Source organism: Lolium perenne, chromosome 1 (genome assembly GCF_019359855.2).
Source record: "Lolium perenne isolate Kyuss_39 chromosome 1, Kyuss_2.0, whole genome shotgun sequence".
NCBI lineage: Eukaryota > Viridiplantae > Streptophyta > Magnoliopsida > Poales > Poaceae > Lolium > Lolium perenne.
This window is the reverse complement of record NC_067244.2, coordinates 182,227,712-182,245,398: the sequence shown is the minus strand read 5'-3', so window position 1 is coordinate 182,245,398 and position 17,687 is coordinate 182,227,712.

Here is a 17,687-nt window from a genome sequence, read left to right as displayed (position 1 = left end):
TACGGTTAACTCTTTGTTACAGCAAGCCGGTGAGATTGACAACCTCACTGTTTCGTTGGGGCAAAGTACTTTGGTTGTGTTTTGCAGGTTCCACGTTGGCGCCGGAATCACTGGTGTTGCGCCGCACTACATCTCGCCGCCATCAACCTTCAACGTGCTTCTTGACTCCTACTGGTCCGATTAAACCTTGGTTTCTTACTGAGGGAAACTTGCCGCTGTGCGCATCACACCTTCCTCTTGGGGGTTCCCAACGGACGTGCCAACCACACGCATCAGGGAGCTCTGTAGCATTCCTGATATTATATGTAGATGACATATTATTGATTGGGAATGATATAGAACTATTAAGCAGCGTTAAAGGTTATTTGAATAAGTGTTTTTCAATGAAAGACCTTGGTGAAGCAGCGTATATTTTAGGCATCAAGATTTATAGAGATAGATCAAGACGCCTAATAGGCCTTTCACAGAGTACATACCTGGACAAGATTCTAAAGAAGTTTAGAATGGATGAAAGCAAGAAAGGGTTCTTGCCTATGTTGCCAGGTAAGGTCTTGAGTAAGACTCAAGGTCCGGCTACGGCAGATGAAAGAGAGAGCATGAGCAAGATCCCCTATGCTTCGGCAGTAGGCTCTCTCATGTATGCCATGTTGTGTACTAGACCGGATATCACACATGCTGTTAGTTTGACCAGCAGATATCAAAGTGATCCAGGAATGGAACACTGGACAACGGTCAAGAATATCCTGAAGTACTTGAAAAGAACTAAGGATATGTTTCTTTGTTATGGCGGTGACCAAGAGCTCGTTGTAACCAGTTACACCGATGCAAGTTGGAACACCGATCCTGATAACTCCAAGTCTCAGTCTGGCTACGTGTTTATATTGAATGGTGCGGCAGTAAGCTGGAGCAGTTCCAAGCAATGCACGGTGGCGAAATCTTCAACAGAATCTGAATATATAGCGGCTTCAGAGGCTTCATCGGAAGCGGTATGGATGAAGAGGTTCATTGTTGAGCTTGGTGTAGTTCCTAGTGCATTGGACCCGTTAGTCATTTATTGTGACAACACGGGTGCCATCGCCAATGCAAAGGAACCAAGGTCAGACAAGAAGCTGAAGCATATCAAGCTGCGTTTTCATTCGATTCGCGAGTACATCGAAGATGGTGAAGTAGAGATTTGCAAAGTACACACAGATCTGAATGTTGCAGATCCGTTGACTAAAGCTCTCCCTAGGGCAAAGCATGACCAACACCAGAATGCCATGGGTGTTAGGTACCTTACAATGTAATCTAGATTATTGACTCTAGTGCAAGTGGGAGACTGTTGGAGATATGCCCAAGAGGCAATAATAAAGTGGTTATTATAATATCTTTGTGTTTATGATAAATGTTTGCATACCATGCTATAATTGTATTAACCGAAACATTGATACATGTGTGTTATGTAAACAACAAGGAGTCCCTAGTAAGCCTCTTGTATAACTAGCTTGTTGATTAATGGATGATCATGGTTTCATGATCATGAACATTGGATGTTATTAATAACAAGGTTATGTCATTAATTGAATGATATAATGGACACACACCCAAATGAGCGTAGCATAAGATCAAGTCATTAAGTTCAAATTGCTATAAGCTTTCGATACATAGTTGCCTTAGTCCTTCGACCATGAGATCATGTAAATCACTTACACCGGAAGGGTACTTTGATTACATCAAACTCCATTGCGTAAATGGGTGGTTATAAAGATGGGATTAAGTATTTGGAAAGTGTGAGTTGAGGCATATGGATCAATAGTGGGATTTGTCAATCCTGATGACGGATAGATATACTCTGGGCCCTCTCGGTGGAATGTTGTCTGATTAGCTTGCAAGCACATGATTGGATCATGAGAGATGACATACCGCGGTACGAGTAAAGAGTACTTGTCGGTAACGAGGTTGAACAAGGTATGGAGATACCGATGATCAAACCTCGGACAAGTAGAATATCGTGTGACAAAGGGAATTGGCATTGTATGTAAATGGTTCAATCGATCACTAAGTCATCGTTGAATATGTGGGAGTCATTATGGATCTCCAGATCCCGCTATTGGTTATTGCTCGGAGAGGAGTCTCGACCATGTCTGCATAGTTCACGAACCGTAGGGTGACGCACTTAAGGTTCGATGTCGCATAAGTAGATTTGAATATGGTATGGAGACGAAGTTTGTTCGGAGTCTCGGATGTGATCCAGGATGTCACGAGGAGGTCCGGAATAGTCCGGAGAATAAGATTCATATAAGGGAAGTTGATTTCTGGGTTTCGGAAAAGTTCGGGATTTTTCCGGTGGTTGACTGGAAGGTTCTAGAAGGTTCCGGAAGGGTCCACCATGGGGCCCACGACCTAGGAGGGCTAGCATGGGCCAAGGGGATGCCCCCTGCCCTAATGGGCCGGGGGCACATGCCCCCCAAGGCCCAGGCCGGCCAAGCCCTAGGGTTTCCCTAGGGGGGATCAACTTGGGGGAGGGGAAATCCCTCTTCCCCCTTTGGCCGCCGCCCCCCTAACCCTAGATGGGATGGGGGCCACCCCACCGACCTGGCCCCCTATATAAAGAGGGGAGGGGGGTGGCCGGCCACCCTACCCCATCATTGCCCCTCCTCTGGCCACCTCTCCCCTCCACCATACGCTGCTCCGGCTTAGGAGAAGCCCTGCAGTTTTCTTCCTCCACTACCACCACCACGCCGTCGTGCTGCTGGAACTTGGAGGAGATCTACCACACCTCCGCTGCCCGCTGGAACGGGAGAGGAAGGAGCTTCATCGACACCGTACGCGCGACCGAGTACGGAAGTGCTGCCGGATTGCAGCACCGGGGACGATCGTCTACACCAACAACGAGATTAATCTCGTAGGCTTTGGAATCTTCGAGGGTTAGTCTCATCTCCATGTCGTTGCTTCGATCTTGTAGATTAGATCTTGGGTGTTCCATAGATTAGATCTGTTGGTTTTATTCGTCTTGCGGTAGGAAATTTTTTTGTTTCTATTCAACGAACCCCATCACTATGTGCAATCAAGTTTCTTTTCTTGGAGTTTTTTTTTGGCACCTGATATTTGGTCACTTGCCTTTTTCTTTTGATCCCGTGCCGCCTCTCAAACAGTGATACCGCTGCTGCTAAATGGGACCCGCATGTCATCCTCTATGTACAATCAAGTTTCTTTTCTTGGTTTATTTTTGGCTCCTGACAATATTGGTGCTACGTATTTGTCATCCAATCCAGTTTTTCATGCCAGGAGAAAGCATATTGATCGAAGTAGATTTTCACTTTGTCCACGAGCGTGTCTCTCAGAAGCAACTGCAGATTCGGTTCATCTCTTACAAGGATCAAGTTGCCGATATTTTCACTAAGCCTCTCCCTTTACCATTGTATGAGCATTGTAAACGCAATCTTAACCTAGTTGAGATCGAGGGAGGTTATTAGAGTATGTCATATACCGATGTATACGTATACATACAGTCGTATTGTAAACTCCTTTATACACTATATATATGAAATGATCCCTACCCGACGAGGTACGTCGGGATGGCCCAATACTTTTCTTGTTCCGCTTTCAGGGCTTCGTAGCAGTGGCATGCAAGTGGGGGCGATAACACAAGAGAAGTTCAATGTCTTACCTTTCAGTGTGAGAATCCAAGGTCTGATCTTAATTGGTTGTGCTGGCAATGATCTTGTTGAATGCATTATTTTGAGAGCGGGGATTTTCTTCGGAGTGAAAACCTAAGATCTATGATCGGACGACGATGATGCATTTGCATTTTTCTCTTTTTGGAAGCGTCGCTTTAGGAGAACTTAGACTTCATGTGTTTTTGAGGTGCTGCTACAAGGACTGAAACACTATATGGAAACTTTCCTTTTCTAGCTGTTCTTTTTCTTTTCTGTGTGCATCCATAGTGCCATTAGGGTATTGGATTGTTGCAGAAGCTAGTTGCAATTGATATCTTCAAAGTTGCTTCCTTCTGTTTGGAGTTTCTATTGTATTCAATTTTGCATTGTATTATGCTCTAGTTTGTAAGAGAGTAGAATAGATGAGAGTATGATTTGGTGGATCTACCCATCAATCCGATTACAATGCCAAATAAGAGCATCTCCAACAAGCGCGCTATATAGGCCGCGCTGCAAAAAAACGGCCGGTATGCAGCGCGCGGGAGGAAATCAGGCACTCCAGCAGGCGCGGTAAACGGCGGGGCGCTGCAAATTTTTTTGGGCGTGCGGCGTTTTGCACAATCCAGAGTGCCATATGTGACGCGTCGGCTATAGCGCGCGGCAACGCTCTGCGCACGCGCGAAAAGCCAACAGCGGGAAATTTCCCCCCCGCGCTCGCGCCCTCATTTCCCCACCGCCCGCCGCCGCGAAATCGAGCCGCCGCCGGTCGATTCCGCCACCGGCCCCGCTGCTATGCGCCGCCGTGGCGTAGATCCGCCTCGCCCGCGCCCCCTCTCGGCAGCGGCGGCCGCTCCACCAGGCAGTAGTCGGTGCTCCTCCTCCGTCTCCTCCTTCCCGGCGCCGTCGCATTCTCCTTCGCGCCGTCGTCGCCATGTCGTCGTCGTCTTCAAGCTTGCTAACAACATGGCGCGCCCATGGTGCTCGCCGATTTGCTCGCAAGGTATGCACATCCGCCGGCCGGCCTCTATTAGCATGTGATTTTTACTCGCCAATTAGCTATAATAGTTTAGTTGTAGTTAAGTAATTTCATATGTATGTTTGTAGAGTTTATCATACGATTCATCGGATGACGAGTATGACCAAGAGGAAGACGAGAACATATCGCTACTATTAGCATACCGCGCCGTTAAGAAGCCAAAATTTGGTGGATCGGTGTTCGGTAGACAGAAGTTGTGGAGATAAAGGATTGAAGGGCATGAGAAGTTGATGCGGTCGTATTTCAATGAGAATCCGATATTCCTCAAAAGCTATTTTCGGCGGCGTTTCCGGATGAGTCTCAACTTGTTCAAGCACATCGCAACGGAGGTGACCAAGTATGATCGCTTCTTTGAGCAAAGGAGGAATGCCGCCGGAGAACTTGGTCATAGCACATATCAAAAGGTGACCACCGCCTTGCGTATGTTGGCGTATGGTATACCGGCGGATCTTATTGATGATCATTTTTGGCCATGGGAGAGAGCACTTCTATCTTGTGTGTGAAGCGCTTTGTCGTTGCAATTGTCAATGTCTTTGGCTCCACATACTTGAGAGCCCCCAATGCTCAAGACATGACAAGGCTTTTGGAGATCAACGCCAACCGGGGGTTTCCCGGCATGCTTGGTTCCATTGATTGTATGCATTGGAGTTGGAAGAATTGTCCGACGGCATTGCATGGACAATTCAAAGGGTACAAGAAGGATGACACCATAGTCCTTGAAGCGGTGGCCGACGAAGAGACTTGGATATGGCATGCTTCTTTTTTTGGAATGCCCGGGTCTTGCAATGACATCAATGTTCTTCAACGGTCACCACTAATGACAAGACTTGCAATGCGGGAAGGTCCATTGGTGGAGTTTGAAGCAAATGGCCACAAGTACAACTATGGCTACTTCCTCGCCGACGGCATATATCCAAGGTGGCAAACATTTGTGAAGCCGATTATTCAACCAAGAGGTAAGAAGCAAACCCAATTTCACAATGCACAAGCGGCGGCTAGGAAAGATGTAGAGAGAGCATTTGGGATTTTGCAAGCCCAATTTGCCATTGTTAGAGGACCGGCTAGATTTTGGGACCAAGAATGCCTTTGGTATATCATGACCGCGTGTGTCATCATGCATAACATGATTATAGAGGATGATCGCGGGAAAGATGTGGATCATACCCACTACGACTTGATGGGGGTTCCCGTGCAAGTGAGGAGGTCCGCACATAGGATTGCCCGGTTTGTTGCCTCATACCATGCCATTCGGTGCAACGACACACACGATGAGCTTCAAAAAGATCTCATGGAAGAATGGTGGAATTGGAATGGACAACAGTAGTTGCATACTTGTTGTTGAAAGAACATCTCTCATATTATGTTTTGAGTGTTTGATGTCAATGTATGTGATACACTAATGTTTGGTTAAGTGGTACAGGGATTATATAGATACATTTGTATGTGCGTTGGATGTGGTCAGTGCTGTCAAAAAGAATCAGCAAAAAGTTCATCAGGCCGGATAATCCGGGCCGGATATTTCCAAAATATCCGGCCCCCAGTTTTTCGACTAAGGACCTGAGGAATTGCTGCTCAGTATAGGGGCCGGACATTTGCCCGGATATTGTCCTGGTTTTGTCCCAGGGCCGGATTATCCGGGCCGGACATTTCGGAAATATCCGGCCCCTCGAAAAATGGCTAAGGACCTGAGGAATTGCGGCTCAGTATAGAGTCCGGATATTTAGCCGGACATTGTCCCGGTTTTGTGCTTGAGGCCGGATTATCCGGGGGGGGGGGGGGGCGGATTATCCGGCCCTTACTTAGGCCGGATTATCCGGTCCCCCGGAAGGCTCAATGGCTGGATTTTGAGGAGGGGTATTTATACCCCTCTTCTTCTTCCTTCCCCCTTTGCTCAATCATTGCAAGAAATATCTGCCAAGCTTCACCACCATTAGAGCCACCTCAAGAACACAAGATTTGCAAGATCTCCTTCCTCCCCCAACCAAAGCTCTTGATCTTTGGAGATTCGAAGGAGAAGCCACCAATCTACATCCTCACCGAAGCGATTTTCATTTCCCCCTCATTTGTTTGAGGGATCTCATGCTAGTGTTCCTATTTGGTTCCCTAGTTGATTTGTGTTGATGTGTTGTTGTTGATTGTTGTATTGTTACAGATTTGGGAGCCTCCAATTCGGTTGTGGATGTGTGGCCCAAGAACCTTGTAAAGGCCCGGTTTCCGCCTCGAGGAAATCCCTTAGTGGAAGTGGGCTAGGCCTTCGTGGCGTTGCTCACAGGAGATCTGAGTGAAGTCTTCGTGACTGTTGGTCTGGCTTTCGTAGCGACCACACTCCTCCAAACGTAGACGTACCTTCTTGCAAAGGAAGGGAACTACAGGAATCATGTAACACCCCAAATTTCAATGAAAAAGAAAGTTAGAAGATTCCAGAAATACAAAATTTCAAACCAACAAAAACTTTTCTTTTGCATATAGTACCATGCATAGGACTTGTGCATTTGAGTGATATGCCATGATGATTGTTATTACTTGTATTTGTTATGCTCTAAAACCCTAGAGTGATCATGTGAAGATCACCAACCAAATAAATCAAAGTGGAAGAAATTCCCATAATTGAAAAACCCTAAAAACCCTCACATATGCCCTATGGCATTTTTATAAATTTTGACCCTAGACCTATTTTGTCTTCACCATTAGTGGAATAATGTTACTAAACACTTATCCCAACTTTTGGAAGCAAGGGTTCACAATTCAATTGATTTTCCAACACTTTTCCCACTCACATGTGATGATGACCAAATCTGCCAATTATAGTCTGGTCACCACTTTGAGCCCCTGCAATTCAATTTTCCCAAACCATTCTTTGCTAACTCCTTGCACCATTTCAAAGTCAACATCAAGGTGAACAACTTTGATGAAGACCACCCTGCCAAATTCATCTTTGATCACTAGCTATGCTCACCCAAAGTGGCAACTTTATAATGAGTTCAACAATCTTCACTTAGCCATTTTGGGCCATTTTTGAAATCCAATTTTTCCACCACCACCTCAACTCATCTCTGGTCAAGTACAACTTATCTCAACTTTCACTTTTCAAAAACATTCACCATTTGAATTATTTCCATTTTTGATATTTTTGTATTTTCCAATTTTGAACCCTATTCACACACTATTGCAAATAGTGATCTACCTCACATAATTCAAACCAAAGCTACACTACATGGTTCCCCTGCCCCTCTAACCCTAAGGGAAGCATAGTGGAGCTAAGGAGGAGGAGCTAGATTGCATGGCATGGCCATGCCGGCCATGGCATCACCATGCCGAGCCTCCCTCTCTTCCTTGCTTGCCAACCTTGGCCCCCTCGCCACAGCACGCCACCACACTGCCTAGCCTCGCCTAGCACAGCCCTGGTCGAGGAGGAGCTCGACAACGCCGAGACCAGCTCGCGTCCATGGCGCCCTGGACGCCGCGCACGTCGCGCGTGTGCACGCCGCGGGCACACACTGGCCACGCGCCGCGCCGTCACCACAAGCACGCCCTGGACTCGCTGACCAGCCGTTGAGCATCGCCGCGTCGCCACGCAACCACCAGACATGCTCTCGACCCCGACCCGTGGCCGCCGTCGCCGGAGATGACAACGCGATCCCGCGACCAGCACGGCAGACACGGAAGCAATGCTTCGCCCACAGACGCCGCCCGACCGCGCCATCGCCACCTACAGATTCGCCTGGACGAGGAGAACACCGTAGCACCCTCGCCTAGCCCAACACCTCGCCGGAACCGCCGCACCTCGGTCGACTTCTTCACGGCCACGCCGCACCCTTGGCCATCTATAAATACCGTGTTCCCTGGACGAAGCTGAGCACACCACCACGTTCACCACCCTCCACTGCTTCTCCTCCACCCAACCACTCGCTCGATTCTTGCCGGAGTTGCTCCAATTTGAAGCCCGGAGCCCGCCAGTACCGCACCTCGCCGCCGTCGATTGGAGCCGATCCAGGAGACGCCGCCGGTGCCAGGAGCTTCGCCGTCGTCCACATCGACATCACGCACACTGCCAGCCACCGCGGGAGCCCTGGTTAGCTCTCCCACCCCCTACCCGAGCCACCGGCGAACCTCTCTCTCGCCGGCGAGACGATGCACCTCAGCCGTTAGATCCCTCTCTAATCCTACGCTCCACGTCGCCCCGTACCGCTTCGGCGTTTAAACGCCGCTGACATGCGGGACCCCCTGTCAGGCAGCCCACGCGGGCACAGACGCGTGGTGGGCTGGCCTTGGGCCTGTTTAAACTATTTCAGCCCGTTAGCTTTTCCCGCCGCCCTGTTTAATTCAAATTCGTTTTAAACATTTTTCCAAACATTTTCAATACTGCCCAAACTTTGAAATTAAATAGTTTCCAATTGGCTAAACCAAATTTAGTGAATTTGATATTGTTGGAAAGCCACTGAAATTCTCTATCCAATGCCACTGGCCTCAGGGTCAAATTCTTGGTAGAATTAATGTGACAAAAATAACAAGCCAGGGACTTTTCCCTATTCAAATAATTCTTAAAAATCAACCAAAATAGATATTAAGTTAATTCCAACTCTAATAGCTCACATTTGACTTACACTAATTGTTTATGCAATAAAATGGTGTGGTCACTTTGCATGATCATGCCATGGTTTAATGAATGGATATGTTGACTAGTTTAACTAGTTGATATTATCCAAAACTATTAGATTTAAATTGTGTGAAGTATTACACTTCATTTAAACTTGTCTCACATGAATTCATGGGATGTTTGGACCCCTGGTTCCAAACTCTCTTATATGAATTTCTTGAGATTTAAATCAAATATAGTGTTATTTAAATGGCATGAGGTGTTCCACCTCATTTAAATCATTCTACCAAATGATGATGATGATGAACATTTGATCTAGGTCAAGATGAGTTCATCCATGATTGTTGGAGAAATTAAATCTTAAGAAGATTTCAATGAGAGGAAATTATTTCTCAAGAACCCTATGGAAACTATCATTTACATATAGAATACAAATCCTATTTTAATCCCACAACCCATGCATCCTAGTTTATTTATGTGTGTGCATAGAGTAGTTTGTGTGTTTATTTGTGATGTGTGGAATAGCCCTGGAATTAGTGAGTAATTATACTCGTATTCAAATTTAGACGGTAGCACCGGAGAGTACGCCGAAGAAGAAGGTTGCTACCAGGAGGAGGAAGAAGAACAGTTTGAGAACTACCAAGGCAAGCTAATTTACTATGCAAGCTTTTATTCTTGCCAAGTGCAAAGCCCCTTGGGGCAAGGCACCATGTCTTACCTTTTCTTATGTGAACCCATCCCAAGTTTTTACTTGTTTTCCAAATGATTTCCTTTTATAGTTAACTTTGGTCAAAACACAAGTTGGTTTTTAGAGTAGTGAGTTAGCCTTTTCCAAGCAAAGCAAGGTAGCACCTCTCATGAATTAGAGCTAGTGCTAATGAACTAAACTTGACTACTCTAGATGGGAACTTTGTGATTTTGGAAGGATTTTGAAACCTTGGAATGAAGATGCATTCCATTGAATGAGTTTTGAAGGTGAATATGACCAAGAGAAGATGGTGATTTTTGATAAAACATGATGTGGGTTTGAATGCGATACCTTTCCAATTCTCAAGTACCCCCACAATACCTGATTATGGGTAGGGCTTAACTGGAAGTTTATGCGTCTTAGTATGGGTTCCCTCTAAACAAGCGTCATCGGGGTTATGCCGAAAGCTGCCTCTACCACAAAAGAAACGATACGATATGATGCGAAAGGAGGTGAATGTCCGGCCCAAGCCTCGTGCGGTTCCCAAAGTTGACAGCTTGGTCTTCACCGGGAGGCCAAGCTCATGGGGAGAGGTGCTCATACTAGGATTCGTAAGTGAAAGGTTATGGTTGATGATCCGCGTACGGTGTAACGATGACTCGGGGAACTCCCGACGGATGAAATCAAATGATGTGGCACAAGTGTGCAACCTCTGCAGAGTGTAAACCTATTCGAATAGCCGCGTCCACGGTTACGGACGGTTGGAAAGGCCATACGCTTCCGATATCATATCTTTGAAAATGATGTTGAAAGGTGATGGTGAATTGACTTGTGGTGAATTGAATTAAAATCACCACTTGAATGGGGGGAATGACACTAATGTTCTCCCTTGGGTTAGTTAGCACTTGAATAAGTTTTTCTCAAAACTTTGTGAACCAAAACTAGCTTTATGCAAATAAACTAGAGCTTAGCAAACCCTACTAGAATGTCTAGCACTTTTTCTTGAATTAGTTTGCAGTACTCAACGTACTCACGGCTTTGTCCCTGGCTATTCAAATGGCCAGAGTATGAAGATGAACAAGGAGATGACCAGCAGACGCCTACAACAACTAAGCGCTTTCCGACGTCAAGCGTTGGCCTGTGGACTAGAGAGTCCTTGTATCTTACGCTTCCGCTTATGTTGAACTATGAACTTGTGTTTGTTCGTTGATCAATAGATCAACTATTCGTGTAATATGGATCATGTGATTCCAATTTGTAAGACTTATGGGTTGTAATGAATGATGACTGTGATAATTAACTATTATGCCTCGCAACAACAATATTCACTGGATTGCGATGTATGACATAATAGGCATTCGGACTTAAAAATCCGGGTGTTGACAAGTTGGTATCAGAGCCATTGTTTGACCTTAGAAGGCCTTAGTTAGAATGGGCGTTCTGAAAAATTTAACTTTGAAATCAAATGAAAGGACTTATTTGTGAAAATTTACTACACTCTTGCCTTCGAGACTTTGCCAAAATTTGATCATGTCTATCTTTTTAAATCAACTTAAAACCTTGCCACACTTTGCACTCTCTAACTTACTCATCCAATTCTCTTTCAGATGGAGCCGAATGAACCCCTCAACACCAAGTTCTATCAGCTTGGAAACGGAGGAAGCTTGATCTTCGAGCATGACCTCGACTCCCTGTCGGATCACCTTGGCCGCCCACACCCCGAGTTTCACGGGATTCAGGTGGACGACCAGCCAGGAGGGGAACCGCAGTGGATTATCACCGCCGACTTGAGGGGCAAGCTGGAGCCTCCCACCTCGGAGAGGATCCTTTTCTCTTTCAGGGAAAGCAACTGGCTCGACGGGCTTGCACGTGCTCTTCAGAAGCACTTGCTCGTGCGTGCGGACAGAATACCGAAGCCCTTCGTGAGGAACGCTTTGCGCATCTCGCACGGCGTAACTCGACGGAAGACCCATGGATGTGCCACTCCACCCCGGTTGAGGCACCATGTGGATCACTTGGACTTCATGCTTTACCGCACTCGCAGGGACCTCGACGCCTCTCGCGCTTACGCGAACCAGACCCATGCTCACATCATCGAGCAGGGTGAGGCGATCAAGCTACTCAACAACGACCGCAGGAACCTTCGCCAGCAGCGTGCCAAGAAGGACGCTACGATTCGCCGCCTTCGCGACCGGATCGCGTCACTTGAGGCCACTGTCACGGCCCAGGAGGATCAGATTCGTCACATGGAGGAGGACGATGAAGGCATCGATATTCAGGGAGGAGACGCCTTTCTGAGCGATGACGATGACTTTGAGGAGGACGAGAACACCGAGGAGGAGGACTACGAGTTCCTGGAGGCCGGACAGGATGACTACGTCCCGATTGATATCGACGATGAGGAGTAGTTGCACTAGTTTCACTTATAGTAGGTGTGAGTTATATCCCGTCCTTTGTATCGTAGCATGAGAATGGTTCTTAAAACCATTGGAGTATGTGTGTAGTTTGTACTATGTGTTGCATGAATGAATGAATGTTATGTTTGTCATGAAAAGATTACAAGTTTTCAAATGTTTTTCAAACTTAAATGAACCATAGAATGTTCCCTCTTATCTCATGATCTTCTATACCTTCAGATGGCCCCTCCGAATCGCACCAACGACGCGATGATGCAGCTTCTGCAAACCCTGCTCGCAGACCGGGAAACCGAGAGAGCCGAGCGCCAAGCCAACATCATCGCCTTGCGTAACATCGCCCAAGGCCATGGAAATCATGACCACCCCGGATCCAAGCTCAAGAACTTCCGTAACACCAACCCTCCGGTGTTTAGCAAGACCGAGGAGCCCTCGACGCCGACGATTGGCTCCGGACTATGGAGAACAATCTGAAGTAGCCCGAGTGGAAGCCAACGAGAAGGTGTTGTTCGCCACTCACTACCTCGCTGGACCAGCTCGCGCTTGGTGGACAAGTACCCGTGCCATGAACGGAGGTCAATTCATGACTTGGGAGGATTTCAAACTCAAGTTCAGCAAGTACCATGTACCCCCGGGTCTTATCAAGAAGATGAGGGATGAATTCCGTGAACTGAAACAAGGTCGCATGACGGTGGTTGAGTACCGCGACAAGTTTCTCACCTTGTCAAGGTATGCCCGTGATGAGACGGACACCGTTGAAAAGAGGAAGGAGAGATTCCTGAACGGGCTGCATGATGAGATGCAGACTGTCCTCGTCAACATCCCCTTCGCCGACCTCGAAGCCCTTGTTGACTCCGCCATCCAGATGGAGGGCAAGTTAAACCAAGCCAATGAGAACCGCAAGCGCCGCATGGCAAATCAGAGTGGATCAAGCCACCCCCAAAAGTTTCGCCCTAGCTCAAGCGGAGGTTTCAATCCGAGACATAACAAACCCCCGATGCAGAACTCTCGCCCGGTTATCGAACCGAAGTGGAGGAAACTCCAAGCCAGGAGGCTACAACCCCAACTACAACAACAACAACTACAACCGCGCTCCACCTCGAGCCCCGAACACCAACAACACCAACACCAACACCAACCCCGTAACCGGGAGCAATGCCATTCCCGTTGCGAACAAGCAGGACAAGAGCACTATCACTTGTTATGAGTGTGGTGTAGTGGGGCACTACTCCAACGAGTGTCCCAAGCGTCTTGCCAAGCTCGCCGGCAACACCGCTGCTCCTGCTCAGCAGCAACGCCGTGTCTCCACCGGCAAGAAGTTCGCCCCCAACAACCCCAACAACCGCAACGGCCGCCTCTACCACATGAACGCCGAAGAAGCCCAGGAAGCCCCAGATGTGGTACTGGTATGTTTTCTGTCAACCACACCCCTGCTAGAGTGTTGTTTGATTCCGAGCATCGCATTCCTTTGTCACCGAAGATTTTGCATCAACAAGTAAAATTCAACCCCTCAGTTTGAAGCATGTTATGATAGTTCAAATCCCCGGATCAACCACCAAAGCCAGAAAATTTTGTAAAAATGTGCCAATCAAAATCCATGATGTTGATTTCTTTGCAAATCTCATCATACTTGGAACCAAAGGTTTGGAAGTTGTCCTAGGAATGGACTGGATGTCCAAACACAATGGATTGATAGACGCGCAAGAAAGCCATAACCATGACTAGCAGCACCGAATCGTAGTTGAGCACGTCTCGAAAAACTACCCGAAAATTTACTCGCAACCAAAGTGTATCCAAGCCTACTGGATCAAATCAGCGTCGTTTGTCGCGACCCCGATGTGTTTCCGGATGATCTACCCAGTATGCCCCCGGACCGGGATATCGAGTTTATCATCGAGTTAATCCCCGGAATCGGACCCATCGCCCGGAGAGCCTACAGCATGAACGCAGCCGAGCTTGTGGAGCTGAAGAAGCAAATAGATGACATGTTAGCCAAAGGTTTGATCAGACCAAGTGCATCCCCCTGGAGATCCCCCGTCTTGTTTGTCGACAAGAAGGATGGTGCAAATCGTTTATGCACGGACTATCGTAAGCTTAACGATGTCACCATCAAAAACAAATACCCCTTACCCAAGATCGAAGACTTGTTCGACCAACTCACCGGATCCCGAGTTTTCTCGAAAATTGATCTTAGAACTGGATACCACCAACTGAAAATCCGAGCCACCGATATTCCAAAAACTGCCTTTACCACCAGATATGGGTTGTATGAGTACAACGTCATGTCATTTGGACTGACCAATGCTCCCGCTTATTTCATGAATCTCATGAATAAGATCTTCATGAACTTCTTGGACAAATTTGTCGTTGTTTTCATCGACGACATTTTGGTCTACTCCAAGTCCGAAGAAGAACATGAACAGCATCTGGAGATTGTTCTAGAAACCCTGAGACAGCACCAGTTGTACGCCAAGTTTAGCAAGTGTGAGTTTTGGCTGGAAGAAGTTGGATTCCTCGGACACATCTTGTCTGCAGGAGGAATTGCCGTAGATCCCGCCAAGATCAAAACTGTTATGGAATGGAAAGCTCCGACCACACAAACTGAGGTCCGTGCTTTTCTTGGATTAGCCGGATATTACCGCAGATTTGTAGAAGGTTTTTCGAGCATCGCTCGACCAATGACCCAACTGCTGAAAAAGGACAGAAAGTTTGAGTGGACCGACAAGTGTGAAGAGAGCTTTCAACAGCTCAAGAGTAGACTGACAACAGCCCCAATCCTGATCATGCCAGATATCGCAAAGCCCTTTGACGTATATTGCGACGCCTCCAAGACTGGACTTGGATGCGTGCTTATGCAAGAAGGAAGGGTTGTATCCTACCTTTCTAGACAACTCAAGCAACATGAGCAGAACTACCCAACCCACGACCTCGAGCTTGCAGCCGTGGTCTTAGCCTTGAAAGTTTGGCGTCATTACCTCATGGGTAATCGATGCGAGATTTACTCCGACCACAAAAGCCTCAAATACATTTTCACCCGAAGGAGTTAAACATGAGACAACGCCGATGGATCGAATTGATCAAGGATTACGACATGGAGATTCACTACCACCCGGCAAGGCCAATGTGGTAGCGGATGCCTTGAGTCGATCGCCGTGCGCTTGAACTCCATGCTCGCAACCGAACAGCCCGGCTTGCATCAAGAGTTTGAACAGTTCAGACTTGAACTTGTAAGTGAAGGATTCCTAGCCGCATCGAATCGCAACCCACCTTGATTGGTCGGATCAAGGAAGCCCCGTAAGGACAACGCTAGCATTGATGGAATCAAGAAACAGATAGCCGCAGAAAAGCCCCGGATTCACCATTGACGAAGCCGGAGTGCTTTGGTACAAAGAACGCCTCTGCGTACCATCGGACTACGACTGAAACAAGTCATCCTGCAAGAAGCCCATGACACCCTTTACTCAATCCACCCCGGAGGTACCAAGATGTACCAGGACCTGAAAGAACAATTTTGGTGGCACGGAATGAAGAGAGAGATCGGTAGCTATATCGCTAAGTGTGACATCTGCCAGCGAGTTAAGGCAGAACACCGCAGACCCGCCGGATCTGTTGCAACCCCTTCAGATTCCGTAATGGAAATGGGACTCCGTAGGAATGGACTTTATCACCGGACTGCCCAAATCCAAAGCAAAGGCAATGATTCCATATGGGTAGTGGTCGATAGATTGACCAAAGTCGCCCATTTCATCGCCGTCAAAACCACCTATCAAGGCCCCAAGTTAGCTGAACTCTACATCTCCGTAATAGTCGCTTTGCATGGAACCCCCAAATCGATAGTGTCGATAGAGGATCACAGTTCACCTCAAGGTTCGGCAGAAAGTGCATGAAGGACTAGGCACTCGCCTGAATTTCAGCACCGCCTATCACCCTCGACCGACGGACAGATCGAGAGAGTAAACCAGATATCGGAAGACATGCTTAGAGCATGCGTCTGGAATACGGATCCAAGTGGGAAGACCGCCTACCTTACGCAGAATTCTCATACAACAATAGTTATCAAGCCAGCCTACGGATGGCCCCCTTTGAAGCCTTGTACGGAAGGAAGTGCCGTACCCCCCGAACTGGTCGAAGTCGGAGAGAGTCAAGTTTTCGGCCCGGGCGTTCTTCGTGAAGCCGAAGAGAAGGTTCACAAGATCCGTGAGTACCTCAAGACTGCGCAATCCGGACGAAGAGCTACGCCGACAAGAGACGTCGGGAGATGACCTTTGAGATCGGAGATTTTGTCTATCTCAAAGTATCCCCCTTGAAAGGGATGCAAAGGTTTCAGCTGAAAGGAAAGCTTGCACCTCGCCACGTGGGACCTTTCCAAGTCCTCACCGCCGAGGTGAAGTATCTTATCAACTGGAGTTGCTCGAAGAAATGTCGGCCGTGCACGACGTTTTTCACATCTCACTTCTCCGGAAATGTCTTGAAGTCCCCGAGAAGACCGAAGTGTTCAAGAACATCGATCACCGATCGGTGGATATCAACAAGGATCGACTTACCGCGAAGTGCCGATTCGCATCCTAGAAGAAGCATACGTAACCACCCGCACCCGAAGCATCAAGTTTCTAAAGATCCAATGGAGCAATCATACCAAGGATGAAGCCACACTGGGAACGCGAAGACTTCATGAAGAAGGAGTACCCAGATCTCTTTAGTACCTAACTTTCTTTTTGATCTCGGGACGAGATCTTTTGTAAGGGGGAAGGGTTTGTAACACCCCAAATTTCAATGAAAAAGAAAGTTAGAAGATTCCAGAAATACAAAATTTCAAACCAACAAAAACTTTTCTTTTGCATATAGTACCATGCATAGGACTTGTGCATTTGAGTGATATGCCATGATGATTGTTATTACTTGTATTTGTTATGCTCTAAAACCCTAGAGTGATCATGTGAAGATCACCAACCAAATAAATCAAAGTGGAAGAAATTCCCATAATTGAAAAACCCTAAAAACCCTCACATATGCCCTATGGCATTTTTATAAATTTTGACCCTAGACCTATTTTGTCTTCACCATTAGTGGAATAATGTTACTAAACACTTATCCCAACTTTTGGAAGCAAGGGTTCACAATTCAATTGATTTTCCAACACTTTTCCCACTCACATGTGATGATGACCAAATCTGCCAATTATAGTCTGGTCACCACTTTGAGCCCCTGCAATTCAATTTTCCCAAACCATTCTTTGCTAACTCCTTGCACCATTTCAAAGTCAACATCAAGGTGAACAACTTTGATGAAGACCACCCTGCCAAATTCATCTTTG